Here is an 18,901-nt window from a genome sequence, read left to right on the forward strand (position 1 = left end):
GATAGGAGGTGAGAATGGGAGGTAAGGATAGGAGGTGAGAATGGGAGGTGAGAATGGGAGGTGAGGATGGGAGGTGAGGATAGGAGGTGAGAATGGGAGGTGAGGATAGGAGGTGAGGATAGGAGGTGAGGATAGGAGGTGAGGATAGGAGGTGAGGATAGGAGGTGAGGATAGGAGGTGTTTCCATGGTGACAGCAGTTATTAGAAGCTCCAGACTTATTAGAACCTGCAGGGATGAAGATGTGTGAGTCCAAACTCAGACAAACCATCTCTGAGGAAATTAAAGCAGGATTGCCGTGTCGCCTGTATGATCCTGCTCAGATATAATATTATTAATAATAATAACAGTATTACATTTACTGTCCCCTATCAGCTGAGCGGTGAGAATTTAATCACAGTTTGTTCTTCATGTGTCACTTTTCTTATGCTTTATATGAAGCTATGGAGCCATTTTCAGGGTGAAAATGGCAAAAAGTCAATTTATTTTTTTCACAAGTGGCAGAATTTTCACCGCAACTCTTCAGATAAAAAGAGAAATCTAACAAATTTCTGTTATTTTATATTTTTTAGCATCATCAGTGTGGTGAACCAGTGCTCTCTGCTGTCACGTTTGTAGTAAAATGGATAAAATAAAGCAGAAGGTTAAAGAAAGAATGTCCTTGACCTAATTTCTGCTACTGTAAGGTTGCAAATTCTCTTCTTTTTTTTTGCATTTAACTCACTTGGTCTTATTTTTGCTACTAAAGTATACAGTTAGCTAATTTCTTTTGTCAAGATAAACAGGAAATCTAACAAATTTCTGTTACTTTTGGTCCAATATCGTCTATTTGGTAATTAAGGCTTACAGGTGGTTAAATTTTCATCATAACTATTCAAATAAGCAAGAAATCTAACAAATTCTTGATGCAGTTTTTTCTTTAATATCTTCTATTTGGTATGTAAGGCTTACAAATGGTTATATTTTCATTGTGATTATTCAAATAAACAAGAAACAATGCATTTCTGTTACTTTTGGTTCTTTAACATCATCTACATGATATAAGGATTACAAGTGGTTACATTTTCATTGTAATTATTCAAATAAACAAGAAATATAAATCATTTCTGTTATTTTTGGTTCTTTAATATCTTCGATGTTGTAATTAAGATTTACAATTGGCAATTTTTATTAGCATAAGCGCTCAGATAAACAAAAAATCAAACCAGTTTCTGTTCTCTTTGGCTCTATAACATCATCTCTGCCTTGACATGGCTTTAAGAAAAAGCTCCAGGAGGCAAATAGATAAAGCAAACGCTTACATAAAGAAAGGAATTAAGATGACAAGGATAAGCAAGTTGGTGTCCAGTAGGTTGCAGGTTACATTCAAGAAAGATAAGGAAACCAAAGTACAAAATAACGTGAACTAAACCAGCAAATGCTGCTGGTCAAAGAAACAAGGTGCCAAAATAGGTGATATTTACAATAAAGGTGAAAAGTGGCTGATACTTACATGAAAAAATGCTTTAAAAAGTCTAAGTATAGTGTAAAAATAAAATTAATAATGAACATATAAGAGAGGTAGGTGGGTATATAATGCATTTATGTGTTTAAAATAAAATTTAAAAAATGCAAATATGAAGAAAAAGAGAGAAATTAGACAAGACATAAAGTAGAAAAGGTAAATAAAAGTACACACAAATTTGAATTAGTATTTTAAGAATAAATAAAAGTGACATATTAAGAGCAGTGGAAACATTAACAGTCTTTAGCTGCAGTTTAAAAAAAATTAAAGCAGTGGTCATAATAACTAAACATTATTTCTCCATGTTTGGTTTGAACTTTGGGCACCACTTAATGAAAATCACTATTCAGAGAAAAACACTCCATTATTTATCAGAATTTTAGTATTTTGTGACCATTTCAGTCATTCTAGAGCATAAAAAAATTAAAAAATATTGGAATAGTCATGTTTGGTGGTGCTACTTATTGCATGATTTGTTCTTTCCATGCCATAAAAACCAAACCTTAATCAACATGCAGGACTGTAAATGTGCAGAAACCACTGTGCTGTAGAGGCTCCACCCGGCCATGTTTCTTCATTTTGACTTTGAAATGTGAAATTACAGCCCTGTCAGGGTACATGTTGTACTGTGCGTCTGTTTCTCCCCCACGGTTTCACTTTAACTTGAAAGGTAAATGAATAGGAGCACAGGAAGCTTCCCAAAATACACTCTGACATCTGAGCCTGTTAAAGTGCCTCCTCTTAAATCCTATGAAAGTCATGAGGAGGTGGGAGGCTGTTATTGTCTGGGGACGTCAGATTAAAAAGAAAAGAAGAAGCAGGGATGAAGACTGACATGGAGGGAGAGGAAGATACTGGATGATGTGAATAATGTGTTTTTATTTTTGTATGTGCATGTAATGATGATTGTTACTCCTTTCAGTCATACGAGGAGTTTACAAGAAGAAAAATGTTTGATACTTTCTCCTAGATGTGTCTCACTGCCGGAGATTGTGTCCATCAGTGTTTGGGAATAAAGAGAATGAAGGTCAAACTTTGTCTGATAAGAGACGTGAAAGGTGAAAACAATCACTGACATATAAAATCATTGTCATCCCACGACTATTAACACAACAGATAGAAGTGCAGATAAAGCAGAAACTCTATTAACACCTGTTTTAGTTCCTCCATATTATTATACAAGCTAGAAGTATTTTCTGGTGATTTGAGATGCTATTTTTAAAAAATATTCTCAAACAAAGTGCAGCTTTCAACGTTCTTTAACAGTGTTTCTGCTGCTCTGCTCCTGTTCAGTGAGGCTGCATTTATATGCACAGCTGAATGCTCACATCTGCATGATAATATGTTTACATAATGATGTTTACCAGGCCTGACGTCCTATGTTCATTACACTTTAGTGCAGTAGCACGCTTCCAAATTAGCAATGAGCGCTAACAACTACAGTTAGTTCCATAAATATTTGGACAAAGTTTTTCTAATTTTGGTTCTGTACAGTACCACAATGAATTTTAAATGAAACAATTCAGAGCAGACTTTCAGCTTTAATTCAGTGGGTTGAACAAAAACATCGCATAAAAATGTGAGGAACTGACGCATTTTTTAAACACAATCCCTTCATTTCAGGGCTCAAAAGGACAAATTAAATAACTGAAAATAAAATGTTTATTTCAAATACTTGGTTGAAAACCCTTTGCTGGCAACGACTGCCTGAAGTGTTGAACTCATGGACGTCACCAGATCTGGGTTTCCTCCTCTTTAATGCTCTGCCAGGCCTTTACTGCAGCGGGTTTCAGTTGCTGTTTGTTTGTGGGCCTTTCTTCCTCAAGTTTAGTCTTTAACAGGTCAAATGCTCATGTAGCCCCGGCTATAATGAGGGATAGATGAATGGCTGGCTGGAGCTGTTGAACTGTATTAGTGTTTTATGCCAGTGTTATCACAAGTTGACACTAGGGGGAGCTAGTTGGCTGGACGACACTAATCGGCCAGGCAATACTCCCAGCATTCCTTGGTTGTTGTGTCGTTCCAAGAGCGGTGGCTGCTCATTATTTTGGACATGTTCCTGCTGTGTCAAACTGAGTTCAGACTGAATGTTTAACAACAGTTGGCTTCGACCCTACTGTCCGGGACTGAGGGCACCGTCGTCAGATTCATTGGTGAGTGAGGGAAAGTCCGCTAATTGTTGTTAGTGTGTGAATTTCCGAGTAAAAAGACCGTTTCGCGCTAGCCGCGATGCTAACAGATGTAATGAGAAATCCCAGAGGCATATGCTAACAACATTAGCATTAAGACCGCAGGAACCTGTGCCTAGCAACTCATGTATTTAGCACGTGGGAGTGTAAATATTGTATCACGGGGTAAAAAAAAGTGGCTCTGTTATGGTTATAATGTGTGCCTGAACTACTGTAGATAAGTTAAGTTGGTGGATGTTAACTGTATTTAATCAGTTACACTGTTTTGATATGGAGTTTAGCTTTTTGTACTGAGCTTCAACTGTTTACAGTGTGATAGAATGTCATAATGTGCTTTATATAAGGAAATGGTGAATTAATGAGGATTATCTGTAACCTTAAATCAGGGTAATCCATGTTGTGAACATTGTTGGAACTTGTGAATTCGGTCAGAGGTTACACCGATGCTTGGTGTTCTTGCATGCCAGGTGCTGAAGTAAGGTGTAGCCTGGGTTGATGGCGATGTGTGGATAACATTTTGTATGGATCTATGACCTGCCTACAGGTCAGATTTCTGGTAAGGAGTGGATTTTTGGACAGTTCAGCATCCAGCAGAACACCCATCGAAGGATTCGTCCATCAGGAGACCAAGATTCCAGTTAACTGGGTGGCGAGCCAACCCGTGGAAAAATTGAGAGACCAAGAGGAGGAGGATCGCTTCTGCAGAAGAATTACTGCGCTCATGGTGCGGTAGGACAGAAAAAACACACACATACACCTGGATTGGGCCCCAGCGACCGATCCTCTGACTAACACCAAAAAGACTGGACTCAGACACTTCTATTTTTTTGTCATTGTGCGCACTTTATTATTTTTTTTTTATTGTACTGTTGTAATGTTGTTGTGCAGCTAATCTGCACTAATTGTCCTTATTACACCTATTTTGGCAAATCCATTCTGTTTGTGTCTCCTTACTGATGCTCAGACCTCAGGCTCCAAGCGCCCTAGCCTCTGATGCTGGTCCAACTCTAATATATTTATGGTTTTGATGCAAAAAAGTTGTTACACTCAGTTGTGTTGAGATCAGGTGACTGACTTGGACATTCAAGAATATTCCACTTCTTTGCTTTAATAAAGTCCTGGGTTTCTTTGGCTGTATGTTTTGGGTCATTGTCCATCTGTATTATGAAACGCCGTCCAATCAGTTTGGCTGGATTTGAGCCAAAAGTTTGTCTCTGAACACCTCAGAATTCATCCGGCTGGTTCTGTCTTGTGTCACATCATCAATAAACACCAGTGACCCAGTGCCACAGGGAACCATCACACTGCCTCCACCATGCTTTACAGATGATGTGGTCTGCTTTAGTACATGAGCTGTACCACGTCTTCTCCATACTTTTTTCTTGCCGTCATTCTGGTAGAGGTTGATCTTGGTTTCATACATCCAAAGAATGTTCTTCCAGAACTGTGCTGCTCTTTTAGATGTTTTTTTTTTTTTTTTTTTTTTAGCAAAGTCCAATCTAGCCTTTCTATCCTTGAGGCTCATGAGTGTTTTGCACTGTGCAGTGAACCCTCTGGATTTACTCTCATGCAGTCTCCTCTTTATGGTAGATTTGGACAATGACTCGCCAACTTCCTGGAGAGTGTTTTTTACTTGGTTGGCTGTTGCGAAGGGGTTTCTCTTCACCATGGGAATAATTCTGCCATCATCCACCACTGCTGTCTTCTGTGGACGTCACTCCTAATATTGTAGCAATTTCGCGGATGGGTTTTTCCTTTTTAGCAGCTAAAGGATGGCTTGTTTCACCTGCATGGAGACCTCCTTTGATCGCATGTTGTCTTCACAGCAAAATCTCCCGAATGCAAGCACCTCAAATCAACTCCAGGCCGAAGGAATTGCCCATACCTGCCCATGAAATGGCCTTTGAGTCAATTATCCAATTATATTTGGTCCTTTTTAAAATAGAGAGGCACATGTTAAGGAGCTGAAACTCCTAAACCCTTCATCCAATTTGTGGATACCTTCAGATGAAAGCTGAGTCTGCACTTTATGTCCATATCCATTATATAACTGTAATTGGAATATGTTTCATTAAACTTGTGTCAGTGTCCAAATATATATGGACCTAACTGTAAGTATGATCGGATCATCATTCATTTTTAAACCAAAGTATGCAAAATATCCATAATAATTTCAGCAAAGCGGGGCTAAAAATGAAACAAATCACACGCAGCAATATGTTTGCTTCTTCTGTTTGCTGTATTTATTGACAATAATATCTTTACAGCTGCACTCCGTGAGCAGAAAACTGGTGTAATTTCATACACTCAGTCCTTGTGGCTCTTATCCTCCGACAGGTTCGTCTCACTCCTGCAGACACTGAAGTTATTTTTAGCCTTACAAGTTCCAGAGAGCCTCCAGTTTCCCCGGTGCCTTTCACATGAGCTCCGGGTGTAATTGAGGGTGCAGTGCAGATGTGCTTATAGTGTGTGTTTGTGTGTGTGTGAGTGTGTGTGTGTAAAGGAAATTCTTTTATTTCCTCTCTTTCTGCATAAATGTTGTATTTTTTTCCCCCGACTTTGCCACAAATGCTCACATGCATGGCTGCACACATTCATGAGCATATTCACACTCTGTCTCCAGCTGTGCCACAAATATCTGTTGCTCTTCACCCCTTTGTATCATAAGAGACACACAAACAAATCTAGCCGTCATAATATTAACATATACATAATTTACAGCAGCTGCGTGTTAGGATTTGCAGCTAAATGAGGTCTCACAGCCTCATATCGAAGAGAACATTAAAGGTTTCTAGTTGTTTATACTCTGCAGTTCATCGCCCAAAGGTTCAATACAATAGAAATATAGGAGAGACAAAATTACAATCTCCAGTACAGCAAAAACACTTTTTCTTAAGTCTTGCTTTGGGTTGTTTTTAGAGGTGATAAATCATCATCAAAAAGAGCATTCAGCTGTGAAACCACACACTGAAAAAACATTACAAAAGCTGTGAAAATTTGGCAGCAAAGGTGCCAGAAAAATCCATTAAAAATAGTAGAATACTGTAAAAACATTAGAAAATACAGCAAGTACACTGCCTGGCCAAAAAACAAAAAGTCGGCACTTGGATTTAACTAAGTAAATAGGTAAGAGCCTTCCATTGGATAACTACTGCAGTGATTAATATGTTTCAGCTACTTATTTAACCCTAGCTGATGCAGGGAGGAGCTTCTCATTTCTTAAACAACCATGTTGGAAGACATATCCTGCGGTCATGGAAAGATGTTAATCTGTCTCAGTTTGGTGAAATTATTGGAAAACAACTAAGGAGATTTCTGAAACTACTAAAATCAGGTTAAGAACCGTCCAACACATTATTAAAACCTGAAGGATAGTGGAGAACCATCATCTTCCAGGAACAAACTCTTAGATGATTGTAAGAAAGCAATAGTAGAACTCACACCTGTGTTTAATAGTGAAAGCAAGAGCATTTCCACAAGCACATTGTTTTTTTTGGCTAATTTTCAATCCTTAGTGTACACTTTTTTCAAATATCCACAATTATCTGTAAAATATCTGCTTTTTTCTGATTTAAATACAGTAAAACATGGTATAAGTTTTACAGTCAAATATTGTAAAAGAATGTTTTACCATTTATAAAAATACACATTTTTGATGTGGTTGTCATTTAGTTGTCATTTAACAAAACAGGAAAAATCTGTAAAAATAACACCATATTTTTTATAGAATATTTTTTTAATAATAGCAAATAACAATTAGAAGTAAAAAAAGCAATTATATATTTTTTAACCTAACAGTATTTTTTCAAATAATAGCAAATAACCATTAGAAGTAAAATATTTAGATTTTTGCATATAATAATATTTTTTAAATAGTAGCAAATATCTGTAAAATAATGTTTTTCCATCTGATTTAAATACACAAAAACAGTAAAAAATTTGATCAAACCTTGCCAAAGAATGAATCCCCCGTTGTTGTTTTTTTCTGTTTATTTGTTTTTCAATGGATGTTCTGTAAAATTTTAGCCTTTTTTTTATATATATGTTTTTTTTATAGTTAGCATGTAAATTAATATGTTTTTTCTGTGATTTTACTAGTTATCTGTAATTCGACAAAAATGGAAAATTACAGTAGGATGTTTATAAAGTTAGAGTTAAAAAGTGCTTAAAAGTTTTTTTTGTTACGGTGTTAACGATTTTTTATCTTTTTGCTCACAGGATCTTGTCCATGTTGGAGGCCGTATTGTGTGTTTTATGCATCACGATTAATATTTCCTAGAATATGCAAATTCCCGAACGTCTTCTTCCCTTCAGCCTCTTCTTTTTACTGCTGCTATCAACTTATCTTTAGCACTTTGACTCAAATATGAGCAAAAAGTCAAAACTGTTGCAGTCTTTTCACAGAAACTAGAAATCTTAAGATTAATTACAACCAGACAGCTTCCAGTTTTGAAATCCACCTAAAATAATTTCACCTTTCTGTCTAAAACTGACTATAAAGCAGCAGAATACAACCATTTATGTTGCCATGTGTCGTACCCAACTCAAATGTTTAACCCATGAGGCTTGCAGGCATTTCATCATTTTAATTAACTCACCAATCCTAATCCCTCCCTTGTGTTAATTAAATACAAGCAGCTCTCAAGATGCCGTCATGGTCATTGTTATTAGCGACCGCTGCAGGTTACAGGTTAATTACACTGTGTGCCATCGTTTTACTTATTTTCCCCTAAGCCTCAGTGAATGTAGAATTCAGCAGATAAAAGTTTCATATCATTCTGTCTTTTCTTCTCTTTCCACTCGCTGCACATCATAACTAATGCAGCACATACACCATACGCGACCTGCTTTTTTGCAGGATTTCTGCTTCGTATATCAATGTAGTGCACAGAATGTCATGTTTTTATAAATACATGTGCATGTTTGTCTATGTGGGACAAAATGAAGAGGCCACAGAACCACCGGTGAAGCTACTGTTTTCCAAAGAATGCATCAAATACTTGAGCTGTCTTGTTAAATCATGTATCTTCGGTGATATTGAATATTTCAGAACAGTTCTTTTATTGGTTGAGAACATTCCCCTACTTATAAAAGTTTTTGAGTGTGTTTTCTTTAGATTTTAGCTGAACATAGTCCGATCCGATTAAGATCAGGCTTAAAACCTTACTTTTTGACAAATCTTATAGTTAGGGCTGACTTGGGGGGGTCAGTTGGAGTCCTCATTTCCACAACTGACTTTTGACGTTCTTAGTTGCCCCTAGTTATGCTGCTATAGGCCTAGGCTGCTGGGGAACCTCTCTGGATGCACTGAGCCCTTCTCTCATTACCTATGTATTTACTATATATACTGTTATTGCATTACATTCACTCTGTTTCTCCCTGTGTCCTTTCTCCGAGTGTCCCTGGTCCCAGAGCTGGATGCTTTAGATCTGTGGTTTCTGTCCCACCAACTGGTTTAGTCTCCATCATGTCCACTGTGGGATGCTGCTGCTGACCTTCCTCCAGCCCACTGCTTCCAGCTGCCCATTTCCATCAGTCTACTCTGCATCGCTCTTACTATGCTTGATATGCTCATCTACTTACTGTTTGAATTTTACTACCAGCTACTTTTGTAGTATATTTAATGCCAGAGCCGTACATCATAACAGTAAACTATGAATCAGTTTACATGTTGGCTTCTACTTGTGTGTATCATCTATGTTACTCTGATCATGCATGTATCCCAGTGTGTGTTACATGTTTCCTTGTCCCCCACCCTCCTCTACCTCTTCTGTCCCTCTCAACCCACCGGCCAACAGCAGATGGTTCCTCCCATATGAGCTGGGTTCTGCTCAAGGTTTCTCTCCGTTAAAAGGGAGTTTTTTCTTGCCACTGTCACCTTAAGGCTGCTCCGTGGGTTCAGGCATATGGGTTCTGTAAAGCATCTGGAGGCAATTTGAATTGTAATTGGCGCTATATAAATAAAGTTGAATTGAATTAAAATTGAATTACTTTGACACGTAACACCTTACCAAATACTGTTGCAGACTGAGCACGCCCTTTTACTTGCAAAGGCACAAACTGAAAGCAGAGGTTACACTGAAAAGACTGGTCAAGAATGGCTCAAGGAACACAATCAAGAACCAGATGTGTTTACCTGGCCACCAAACTCACAAACCCAATCCATGGAGGTCCCAACCTGTAACCCACAGGATCTGCTACTAGTACCAGACACCACAGAAGACCTCCAGAAGCCTCATGTTCGTGTCCATTTGTCCAAAAGTGGGGTCTAAACAACACATGTCAGGTGGTTTTAATGTTGTGGCTAATCGGTGTGTTTTAATTGGTAAAATCATATGTGGAGGAGCAGCATTTGTCTTTGTGGTCTGCTTGAAAAGGTCTTTATGTGAACATAGTTTCAACAGTCTGTAAAGTGTTTTGTGTGGAAGACATCTATCTCTTCAGCACTGCTCGGTGACCGAATCAGAGTTCACAAAATCGCACAACCTTGGAGATGATCAGCGACAATCAGAAGTGTTCAACAAACCAGATGAGTTCAAGTTGAGCTGCTGGAGCTGCTGTGACTGTGTAGTTTCTCCACCTGCTTCCTCACAGCTGGTTTTATCAGCTCCTCATCACTATTTTCTCCCTCACAGTCATGATCTTTGCACTGGACACTTGAGGCAAAGATGATTTTTTGACATTTTCCCTGAGACAATGCGGTGGAGAGAGATAGGAAGTGTAGAGCGGAGAGGAGAGGAATGTCATGGAGTAAATGTACGTTGGGCTGGGAGTTGAAAAGTGTGGTGTGCATCCTAACCACTCAGGTGTCGGTTGCCAAAGTCCTGAGGCTTGTTGGGTTTCACCATGCAGCTGAAAAATGAACTCGTAATGCACAGAGTGAACACGCCTGTATTTTCCAGCTTCTGCTGTTCTGCAGAGTTTGTATCCGACTTGGTCTATACTTTAGTAGGGTCAATATATAATTGTGTGATTTCTTGTAACATAGTTGACAGGTATCATAGTTGATATTTTTGCAGTTTTCAGGCCTAAAATCAACATGGCCGCCTATAACCAAACACCACATGGCATTTTTACAGAAAGATTCGTCTAAATATTATATATACAACTGAGTAAAATTGAAATTAAATATGATTTCTAAAGATATTGTAGTAAACCTGTTGACATGCCATAAATCCACACTTGACTCACACACTACTTTATATTAAATAACTCAGAAAGCCTTGGAGTCTGGTCAGTCTTTTCTTCAGGAGGAAATGACATCATGTGGAGCAGGTCATGTGATGTGGAATTAACTCACTTCCTTGAGACATGTTTTTGTCATGGGTAACTTAGTTGAAGGTAATTTCTCAGACACAGATACAATTAGTTATTTTCCATATAAAATTTGATGTATTGGCAAAAAAGAAGTATCTGTCATGATTATCTCAACTTAATAAAAACAACACAAAACAATTTTTGAATAAACTGATTTTATTATTGTTTAGCTAATTAGAAGGTGGTTGTTATTAAATTGGGACGATTATTTAGTTGACCTTTTAATGATATCCAGTCATTTTTGATTACTAAATGATTGTTTCCATAATAAATAATTCTGAAATTTGTAAAGACACGATCATAATGAACATAAAAAAACATTAGCTTTTTTTGTACTTTTAATAACAATGTATGCAAGATTTATCCCAGGGTCCGTGTATATTTTGGCAATTGGATTTTCCATTCTGAAACGGGTATTGAAAAACAAAAAACAAGTGGTCATTTGATTTTCGTTTTAAAATACAAAAATTAAAATTGAAATACAAGGCGTTTTTCCTTTTCATGATCAAAAATGGATATACGAATTATTAAAAATGCTTTGATTTTCATTTTATATTTCGAATAACAAAAAAATAAAATCAGTCAGAGACAGAAACGAGAAAAGGTCCGTTTTTTCATTTTCTAAGACCGGAAGTGGTCATCAGCAAGTGTGGACCCAAACGACAACAAGAGTCTCAGAGGGTGGAGCCAGAGAGCAGTGATTGGTCAGACTGAGTGCGAGCCAGAGAGCAGTGATTGGTCAGACCATAGACAATATAGAAGACAGCGCGCTAGCGGATCTAGTCTGCTGTATGTATCTATGGTGGGCACGTCTGGTAGCATCTCTGGCTGTTTTTGACCTTGTTTTTGGAGTAAAACACGGTAAGAAGATAAAGACTTCTAACCTGTAGCGTTGTTTTGTTGTACGTTAAGTCAGCGACTTGTGAAGAGTTGTGTTTTGTCGTGTTTGAGCAGTTGGTCCGGATGCGTTAGCTAGCTAAGAGGCTAAGTTAGCTAGCGGGCTAATCAACACAGGTGGCTAACTTACCGCTGAACACCTGTGTTAGTTGCTGCCACAGCTGTCATTAGTAGAATGAACTTCTCAACCTGTATTTCTCTGCTGTGTATTTTAGCTTTTAAAAAAGTTATTTTACTTTAAGGTTAACTGAAACCCGTTGAGCTGCACTGAAGTTTAACATTCAGCTGCTTTGAATTAAACCGCGCTTAACTTAACATTGCGCAACATTACCTCTCTGAATCTCCATAATTTCATTAAATTCCTTCTCTTTTCCACTGCTCAAGTTCAATCCAGTATATAAAGTGACATTAATAGTGAATAAACTAACAACCAGCCATTGTATTTATTTATTTATTATTGCATGTATTTGTAGTAAAACATGAGTTGAAACATCCTACTTTTGGATCTAGAACTGCACAAGCCGTTCATTTTCAGTCACCTGACGAGTTAAACTCCCCTTTTTATGTGAGATCGAAGCAGAAAGTCTGAGCTAACAAAGAAAGTTGTTTATAATTTGCAATACCTGTTATCTCTGACTGAGGCTTTAGTTTTTGTTGAGCTGATTTACACGTAGAAACTTGGTTCAGGAAGATTTCTCAGTAGCTCAGAGGACAGGCTGCTTTTTACACAACCTTGTAAGAGAATGTCTGTCAATGCTTTCAGCAGAATTTAGAAACACAACACTTCCTAAACAGATATTTTGAGGCTGTGAGGTTGAACGTTTGAGAATATATCAGTGTGTTTGTTTGTGGTCTTTCTGTTTCTAGGTGGAAGCTGAATTAGTGAGGATGACTCCTGCTCCTGTCATCTCTAAGCTCCTCACACATCTTTACCTGCACATGAGGAAAATCACTCCTGTAGAATGCAGGTATGTTTGTCATTATTATAAAAAGATGTTGCCTTGTGACCTGTCAGAAACCCATTATACAGAGTCAGCCAAAATAATGTTTACACACATCAGTAAAAGAAAAACTTGCATAAATATTTCAATACCAAATTTATTCAGACATCACGAGATTAATAAAAGTTATCTTTGGCCTCTATAATTACAAGAGGTGCTCAAAGTAGTGGCCACTGGCTTCCAGACATTTCTGTTGTGTTGTAGATGTCACTTGTTGATGCTCCATTCATGAGGGTAGCGCCATCTGTTGGGAAAACATCGTACAACAGGACACAGAGTTATCGTGATTTGATCAAACTTAGAAAGAGGAATCTATATGTGTAGAAGTATTTATACAAATGAAATGTTTATAAAAGTTTTTCTTTTCCTGATGTGTGTGTACATTATTTTGGCTGACTCTGTGAACTTAATGAGAACAAAACTGTCATTTATTTGGATGATGTTCATTTTGTCATTGACTATCATAGGATAACGTTATTTCTTTTACACCGACAAATCAAAGATAAGATGGTTTTACCTTAGATGACATGTTTCAACTGGAACTGCAGTCTTCTTCAGTGTCATCTGACGTGTGCTGACGTGTCCTTTTTTATCAGGTGACCAGTCTGACAGATCTGTCAGAATCTGTCAGACTGGCCACGCCCCCCGCCGTCTGGTGGTCTCTGGAGGATGGAATCCCAGGTGTGCGAGAGGGTGTAGGCCACCTCGTCCCGGTTCATGGAGCAGCTCACCCGGGCGAGGTCAGATGACGTCCCATGAACCGGGACCACTGACCTCATGTTTATTAGCCTTAGTGGAGAAAGTTATTTTAATTGTCGATTAGTCTCTTAAAAAACAAATAATAAATTGGATTAGTCAAGAGTTTTAAATTTCTTACTTTGTCATATTTTAAATATGACAAAAAATGTAAAAATAAAGCATCTTGAGAGAATTTGAACTTTAATTGGTGTTATATAAATAAAATTGAGTTAATATTGTATGTATCTTGTAATGTTGGAGTAATTCAGCCATATATGTTGGAAAACACATTTTCTTTGTCCATTAATCTGTTGATTGTTTTCTCCAGTAATTCATTTCTTGCTTTGGTTTATAAAATGTCAAACCCAAATATATTCAGTTTACTGTCATAAAAACCAAAAAGATTTACATCATGATGCAGGAATCAGGCAGTTTTTCACTTTTTATCTTAGTTTAGTCAGAAAGATAGTTGATAATGTGTGAATTGTTGCAGCTTGTGAGCCGTAGAAGGTTTTAATCTTTGGGGCCGAGTGTCAAAAAACATTTAGAAACCAACATCAACAAAACACTCAACAAAGATTTGAACATCATTAAAGGGAAATCCAACTTTTGCATGACAATGTCTAATTAAAGGACATTTATTTCCAACATGAATGTGTGATATTCATCCTCTGGAGCTTTCTCTTCACATCGTCTTCCACCTGGACTGGTTTGGTCGGGAGCATGTGCAACAAACATTTGAAAAAAACTGCACTTTAACATCAATGAATGACACTGAAGTTTAATCTCTACATAAATGAGACTGAGTCTGAATGTGCTGCTCTGTCATTAACTCCTAAGTTTAGGGAAAGTTCAAACAAAAGAGTTCAGATCAGACTTGAGAATGAGCTTATTTTGAAAAAACTTCTCAGACTTTCTGAGCTTCAGCATCTCTAGCAAGATATTTTAACAACAAGCAACTCAAGAGATCCAGAAGTTGGAGAGAGTTAGCTTTAGCTGAGCCAAAGAACATGTGGGACGCTAACCTAGCAAACATTTCAGACTTTTCTCTGTGAATTCTGAGAAATAATTTCCTATTTAATGACAGAGCTACACATCTTAACTCAGTCTCATTAAAACAGACTCTAATTCAGTGTCATCCATCCATATTAAAGTGCAGTTACCCAAAATGTTTGCTGCATGAGCTCCAACAAAACCTGTCCAGGTAGAAGGCCACTTTGACAAACAGGAAGTGGACGATTCCAAGCAGATTTATAGAAGGGGGAACCGGACTGTACTAAGTGTGGTGGAGTATAGAGGGGTGTTCTGTGTGTTTTTAAGGCTGATAATGATTATTAGTGAGACATTTGGAGTAGATATTCATTTGCAGTAAATGAAAGTATTTAAAATCTTGGAGTTAAACTTGGAAGAACACAAACTCTAACAGAAAACTTTGTTGATATGTTTTTGATTTGTTTACAGATGTTAAAGGAGTTTTATTCGTGACGTATAACCAATCAAATCACTCCAGAAGACAGAGCAACCACAGATAGATAAAGGTTCAGAGCCAAAGTAGCGCCATTTTTAAATTGATTTATTACCGTAAATCAGTAAAAACAAAAATACTGATAATCAGTAAATCAGTCAGCCCACAATTACTACAATTCTACAATGTATGTCTCTTTCCTTTGACTTGTTATTTGTACAATATACAATGTATATGATGGTGTTTTTTCATAGCAAAGGCTATACTATGATGTTTTCTAAGAGACATATGATGCTACTCTGGTTGTTCTGGCTCTGGGTCACTGCACTCCTCCTCTGTTGTTTTCTGGATTGTACTCAGCTTCATGCCTTCGTCCATCCGGCCTCCGTTGACTCGTCCCGCCTGCCGTCTCTGGAGCTGAAGCTGGATTGGAACAGACCAAAGTACAATCCAATCACGATGCCAGCTGCCTCTCAAAAGGCTCCTTCATCTGGCAGGTGGCGCCACTTCTTCTGAGGGGAAGCTGAGCTGGCCCGGCAGAACTTTGGAGATGTGTTCCAGTGGTTGGTGGATGTATGGGGAGCCAGAGAGGGACCTTTGAATTGTTCAGAAAGGAAAACAGGGAACCCATTGGTAGTTTTAGTTTAGGGTGCTACTGTGGTGTGTTTTTGGGTTTTAAGAGGTGAACAGGAAGAATTTTTCTCCTATTAATTATCTTTTACTTTGTTCCTGGTTGGAATGCCCATCAATGTCAACATGAAGTTCACTGAAAGTTTGCCCCCACTAGCTTAGCCTTGGCGTAGCATGCAGCTCAAAGGGGCTTGTCCTTTCTACCTATATTAAACTATGACGTTTTTGTCACATTTTGGATGACATACTAAACTATGACTTTTTTTCCACATTTTGGACGAACTACCAAACTATGTTTTAGTGACATCGTTGATGACACACTAAACTATGATGTTTTTGTCATATTTTGGACGACATACTAAACTATGACGCTTTAGTGATAGTTTGGCCGACATACTAAACTATAACGTTTTTGTGACATTTTGGACGTCATACTAAACTATGACGTTTTTGTGACATTTTGGACGACAGACTAAACTATGACGTTTTTGTCAAGTTTTGGACGACATTAAAATATATTTTTGTCACATTTTGGACGACATACTAAAGTATGACATTTTTGTCACATTTTGGACGACATACTAAAGTATGACATTTTTGTCACATTTTGGACGACATACTAAACTATGACTTTTCTGTCACATTTTGGACGACAGATTAAGCTATCACATTTTTGGCACATTTTGGACGACATACTAAACTATGACTTTCTTGTGACATTTTTGATGACTTACTAAACTATTACATTTTTGTGACATTTTGTACGACATACTAAACTATGACATTTTTTTGATATTTTTGACGACATACTACACTGACTTTTTTGTTAAGTTTTGGAACACATTCGAAACTATGACGTTTTTGTCACATTTTGGACGACATACTAAACGATGACATTTTTGTCACATTTTGGATGATATACTAATCTATGACATTTGTCACGTTTTGGACGACATACTAAACTATGACGTTTTTGTCACATTTTGGACGACATGCTAAAGTATCACATTTTTGACGACATACTAAAGTATGACATTTTTGTCACATTTTTGACGACATACTAAAGTATGACATTTTTTCCACATTTTGGACAACATACTAAACTATGTTTTAGTGACATCGTTGACACACTAAACTATGATATTTTTGTCATATTTTGGACGACATACTAAACTATGACTTTTTCTTCCAGATTTTGGACAACATACTAAACTATGTTTCAGTGACATCGTTGACGACACACTAAACTATGATGTTTTTGTCATATTTTGGACGACATACTAAACTATGATGCTTTAGTGATATTTTGGCCGACATACTAAACTATAACGTTTTTGTGACATTTTGGACGACACACTAAACTTACGTTTTTGTCATATTTTGAACAACATACTAAACTAACATTTTTGTAACATTTTGGATGACATACTAAACTATGAAGTTTTTGTCAAGTTTTGGACGACATTAAAGTATGATATTTTTGTCACATTCTGGACGACATACTAACCTATGACTTTCTTGTGACATTTTTGATGACTTACTAAACTATGACATTTTTGTCACAATTTGGATGACATACTAAACTATGACGTTTTTTCCAGATTTTGAACGACACATTAAACTATGACATTTTTTCCATATTTTCGACGACATACTAAGCTGTGACGTTTTGGTCACATTTTGGACGACATACTAAACTGTGATGTTTTTGTGACACTGGACGACATACTAAAAATTCATGATGATTTTTTTTTTCAAAGAAAACGTTTCTGGAATGTTTTTCACGGCCTCCTTTACACTATTTCATCATACTGCACATTTTTACATGTTGAAAATCGCATTTTTTTTTCGACATAGTATACTATGGATTTTTTTTTGCGCCAAAATTCATGATTTTTTTTTCAAAGAAAACCTTTCTGGAGTGTTTTTCACGCCCTCCTTTACACTATTTCATCATACTGCACATTTTTACATGTTGAAAAATCACATTTTGTTTTCGACATAGTATACTATGGCGTTTTTTTTGCGCCAAAATTCATGATGATTTTTTTTTCAAAGAAAACCTTTCTGGAATGTTTTTCACGGCCTCCTTTACACTATGTCATCATACTGCACGTTTTTACATGTTGAAAAATGGCATTTTTTTTTTCGACATAGTATACTATGGCGGTTTTTTTGGCGTCAAAATTCATGATGATTTTTTCTTAAAGCAAACCTTTCTGGAGTGTTTTTCACGGCCTCCCTTACACTATGTCATCATGTGGCACATTTTTACAACATGTTGAAAAATCTAATTTTTTTTCGACAGTATACTATGGCGTTTTTTTTGCGCCAAATTTCATGATGATTGTTTTTTTTCCCCAAGAAAACCTTTCTGGAATGTTTTTCACGGCCTCCTTTACACTATTTCATCATAATGCACATTTATACAACATGTTGAAAAATTGCATTTTTTTTTCGACATAGTATACTATGGTGTTTTTTTTTTGCGCCAAAATTCATGATTGTTTTTTTTCAAAGAAAACCTTTCTGGAATGTTTTTCACGGCCTCCTTTACACTATTTCATCATACTGCATGTTTTTACATGTTGAAAAATCTCATTTTTTTTTCGACATAGTATACTTTGGCGTTTTTTTTTGCGCCAAAATTCATGATTTTTTTTTCAAAGAAAACCTTTCTGGAATGTTTTTCACGGCCTCATTTACACTATTTCATCATACTGCACGCTTTTAAAACATGTTGAAAAATCGCATTTTTTTTTCGACAGTATACTATGGCGTTTTTTTTGCGCCAAAATTCATGATGATTTGTTTTTCAAAGAAAACCTTTCTGGAATGTTTTTCACGGCCTCCTTTACACTATTTCATCATACTGCACGTTTTTACAACATGTTGAAAAATCGCATTTTTTTTTTTCGACATAGTATACTATGCGTTTTTTTTACGCCAAAATTCATGATGATTTTTTTTTCAAAGAAAACCTTTCTGGAGTGTTTTTCAAGGCCTGCTTTACACTATGTCATCATTTGGCATCTTTTTACATGTTGAAAAATCGCATTTTTTTTTCGACATAGTATACTATGGCGGTTTTTTTTGGCGTCAAAATTCATGATGATTTTTTTTAAAGAAAACCTTTCTGGAATGTTTTTCACGGCCTCCTTT

The 18,901-nt window shown here is 36.9% G+C and overlaps 1 long non-coding RNA gene across 1 annotated transcript; it reads left to right on the forward strand.

Moving 5' to 3' along the window:
* Window positions 1-3,396: 3,396 nt before the first annotated feature.
* LOC129350948 (uncharacterized) lies at window positions 3,397-4,824 on the forward strand. Its single transcript, XR_008604545.1, has 2 exons — window positions 3,397-3,655; window positions 4,236-4,824. It is a non-coding gene; the product is annotated as an uncharacterized LOC129350948 (long non-coding RNA).
* The last annotated feature ends 14,077 nt before the right edge of the window (window positions 4,825-18,901 follow it).

The sequence above is a fragment of the Amphiprion ocellaris genome, chromosome 17 (assembly GCF_022539595.1).
Source record: "Amphiprion ocellaris isolate individual 3 ecotype Okinawa chromosome 17, ASM2253959v1, whole genome shotgun sequence".
NCBI classification, from domain to species: Eukaryota; Metazoa; Chordata; class Actinopteri; family Pomacentridae; genus Amphiprion; species Amphiprion ocellaris.